Source organism: Montipora capricornis, chromosome 8 (assembly GCF_036669925.1).
Source record: "Montipora capricornis isolate CH-2021 chromosome 8, ASM3666992v2, whole genome shotgun sequence".
NCBI lineage: Eukaryota > Metazoa > Cnidaria > Anthozoa > Scleractinia > Acroporidae > Montipora > Montipora capricornis.
Genome location: NC_090890.1, coordinates 35,364,470 through 35,368,748, shown reverse-complemented (window position 1 = coordinate 35,368,748; position 4,279 = coordinate 35,364,470).

The following is a 4,279-nucleotide window of genomic DNA, read 5'->3' as shown; positions in this document are numbered from 1 at the left end:
GAAATAGAAGAAGAGTATGCAGTAGATAAAGAATTGAAGTATCAAGTAAAGCTATGATCCTCGCAGTTATGGACACAATTTTAACAATGAACCTTGTTGAAGTCTTGAATTTTTCAGGCTTCTCTACGCAATTCCTAAAATTAGAGCTTTACTTGATTTCATATCCGCAGTTCAGTATATGATTCATTTCATATATCATTTCGTTCATCAAGTTGAATTGAAGTATGTACGACAGATTATTGAGACAGGAAATTGGGAGAATCCCACATGCGCAAAGTACAAACCAATCCGAAATTTGTAATTCGGGAAACCAGAATTGTTGTACATAACAGGCGGCGTACAAAACCAATTGAATTAGCCCATGAAGGACACCAAGGGATGGCCAGAATGAAGCAAAGCTTGCGGATAGAGGTCTGGTGGCCAGCTTATGATAAGGAAGCTGAAGCATTTTGCAGAACATGCCATGGGTGTCAAGTTGTGAGTGGACCAATCAATCCCGAACCTCTTCACCTGAGTAACTGAATTGCCTCAAAGACCTTGGCAAGACATTTCAATTGATTTCATGGGTTCACTGCCATCAGGAGACTATGTCTTTGCAGTGACTGACTATTACATTAGATATGTGGAAGTTAGCATCTCAAAGAAAAACACAGCAGATGTGGCCATCAGTGGTCTAGAGAGAATTTTTTCGACCCATGGTTTGCCTACAAGTGACGATGGCCCTCATTTTGTGGTAGAGTCTTTTCTAACATTTATAAATGACAATGGCATGAAGCACGGAATCAATCCATTGTGGCCCCAGGCAAATGGGGGAGATCGAGCGCCAGAACCCGTCTGTCCTTAAGCGAATGCAAATTGCCCAAGTTGAAAGAGAAGATTGGGGGAAAGCAGTACAAACTTATTTAGTTGCTTAGCGGAACACTCCCCATCTCAGTACAGGTGCGTGACCAGCAGGGGTAATATTCAGAAGAAAACTGCGCACAAGACTTCCAGAGTTGAGGGAGGCTGCTAAACTGGATGAAGAAGTAAGATATCGAGACAGAGACAGAAGGGTCAATATGAAAGAATATGCTGACAAAACCCGCAATGCGGAAAAAAGCGGTTTGGTGGCCGGTGACAGTGAATAAACAAGTGGACCCGCACCCCTTTTGAGAGTCAACCTTATGAAATGACTGACAAGTGTGGCAAGAGTAGCATGAAGGAACCCAGTATAAGAGAAATAGTACACATGCGAAGCTCTACCATGAAAGAGATGAACAATTAAGTATTGCTTCGCAGGAAGAGCAACCAGTACCTCAAGGAACGGAAGTTGAAGATCTCCCTGCTGATCAAGAAGATACGCGACAAGGGGAGGAAGACTGTTCCAAGCTGGGTATGGAGGATACCCTTTCCTGTGAAGTCTCCACGACCGGTCGCGAAAGGCAAGTACCAAAGAAACTGTAAGACTTTGTTTTATATTGAACATTGAAAAACGATTCTTTTTGGGACTTATAGGTATATAGGTATAAGATATTTGCTTAATCTGATTCATCTGGTTCAATCCGTGCACTGAATTCTACACTTACTTTCAAATCAACATGATTACTTTGAGTCCGTGACAGAGCTATTGTTGACAAGAACAAAGAACACTCGAGCTCTCGTTCTCTTGATCAGCGGTCGGGAATGAGAGACAAATCCCAAAAAAAGGCCATGTTTGAGTGGGTGTTGAAAAACGGTTTGATTTTGTTTAAAATGTAATAGTCAAATACGTACCGGCGGCAACATTTCCTAAATTGACACTATATTCTATGAAGCCTCATACTGAGCTTCCTTTTGTAAGAGTTCAGATTTCCCTAACCTTTTGAGAGCGTAGTCCAATGCGTTATGGAAGTGCTCTACTTTAGCGGAAGAAACTTCATTTCTTAAAGTTTGAATTTCCACGTGTGGTCTAAAGACTTTTAATTCCACGCCTTCGCAGTTAGTCAATTGGAACCAGAGTTTTCCGGTTCGGGTTTTGGATTATTCCAGAGCCTCTCGCACCCTTTCCGCTGAACAAGGGTAACGGAGGATTGGATTGAACAAAGAAGTGAAGAATAATTCTTAATTAGGGTCCCTCCGTTGGGAGGACGACAAGTAGTTAATTAATATTCCAGTAAGCAATGATAGTTTTTGTCCATACAACAAGTGCGCAATTCGTAGTGGTTTATCACATCATTCACTGTATACTATATAATGTTCAACTCAGTAGTTTAAATTCGCCGTAAAATCTTTCTATGGATTTGTGATGTCTGTTGTTAGAAAAGTTCTAAAAAGTAGATAAATGTAAACATTCGAGTCACCTATTTTCAGACTGGCAAATGACTTATGAGATGCCATACCCAAAAACAATTTTATACATTTGTGAGAAGCTTAAATATTTACGCCTGAGATCTGAGGAATCCCAATTCAATATCGCCAGCCATTCCGTAAACGCCTTCTCTGTACTACAAATTAGTCCGGCTACGGCATCCTTCGTGAGGATATAAATTAAAGGCATGGATTTCTTGTAAAAGATATATATCCCAAAACAAAACCTGAGTTCAGCTTAAGCTGTCCCAAAACCGACCGGATTAGAAGGCACAAAAGTTCTTATCAGACCCAAAAGCTTGTCATCCTTGGCCCAATTGGTAATAATGTAGCTTCAGTATTTGTTGTAATACAGGTTGTCGCTCACATGCTTTTGGATTTTATTGTTACTTTTATGGCAGTTCTGTCGACTCAAACAAAAACCTGAGGGCAATACCTGTGAAAGGCATCGACCAACCGGCTCGAAGGGGTTAGTTGATGTCCGTAGTAGAGTCTTTATTCTACAGCACATGACAGATGGCAAAACTTCATTGCTATCAAGAAATGTTGCAGTGAAGTGAGCAAAGAAGCTTGAAATGAAAATCCTAAACTACAGCCAGTCTCTTTTTCACCGCTGAGTTAGTCGAGCGCTTGGAGAATACAGGCAGGAGAAAGAAATGGCCGCGCGAAATCTGGATTCTAGTCGGTCACGTGCACGATTGTTTAATAAATATTTCCCCCTGATCCGTCACGTAGCCTTTCGTGGTCTAGTGGTGAGAGAGTCAATGTCCCCGCTGTTGTCCCGGCTTTTGTGGACGCCAGCTGTCAAATCATCGCTCAATATCCCCGGTCAAACAGATATTTTTTTGATTTCCCCTCCCCCCGGGGACAAAAAGCCGTTAAATACACACTGTAGTGTTAAGTTCTTTTAATCGGGTTAGTATTTTCATGCTAAAGTAAGAGAAAAAAATGGTCAGCTCCAAACACAGAGGAGAATGAGGCTAGCCAGCGCTGGTCATGCGCAACGCCATCCTGAGCTCATCCTTCACCTCCTTGTACTTTGGGAGTCCACGCACGGACACAGGAGCAGACAGAGACCGAGATTAACCTTTGTTGACAGCCTGCGATTAGACACAGGGTTGAAACGGGAGACGAAGGAGATATCAGTGACGATGGCTGACAGAGACCTTTGGAGAGCACTTGTCCATGACTCCCGGGAATACTACCCGCCCTTAAATAACTATTACAGTAACGGGAAATAGTATTCATTAGGCGCTTTTGACGTTACGTCATCACCGACATGCTGGTGGACGAGAACAAAAGATCTCTCATTGGTTGCGGTCACAATTGAGAGAACCACAGTGTAACACTTGTGTTTACACTACTCAAGAGTCAACTCTCTGGTGTTTTGTATCTTTAATGTGACTCAGCAGTTTTCACAAATAGTACTCCTTGTAATACACTATAAATACTGCAACAGAACTTTCTACATGCTTAGAGTAAAAGTATAAAAGCAGACTCGTAAGTAATAGAAAGGACTCTCTCCTTATTTCCCCGAGGGCTCACCCTTGTGGCAGGCTGTGATTGAACTTATCATTATGGATGCTATACTAGGGGGGAGGGGGGGGGGGGTAGTGGTATACCAGTATACCCGAAAAAAATTCCCCGAAATACCCCAAAATACCCAAAATTAATGGAAGCATTGTACACTGTATACCTGAAATTCAAAGAAAGTGATATACCGAACACCCGTATTTAAGCTGCAATATACCGTATACCCGATTTAGAAAGCCCCTGTATACCGTATACCCAAAAACCCTGGCCGACCCTGTATACTGTAAGGAAGCTATAATCAACAGCTGCGATAACTATGGCAGAGCTGTAACCTTTGACCTTGCTATATTCAGAAAAAAATCAAAGAAAGAGACGATAGCCATAAAGGGAAGGAGACAAAGAACTCAAAGTTCATTCTGAA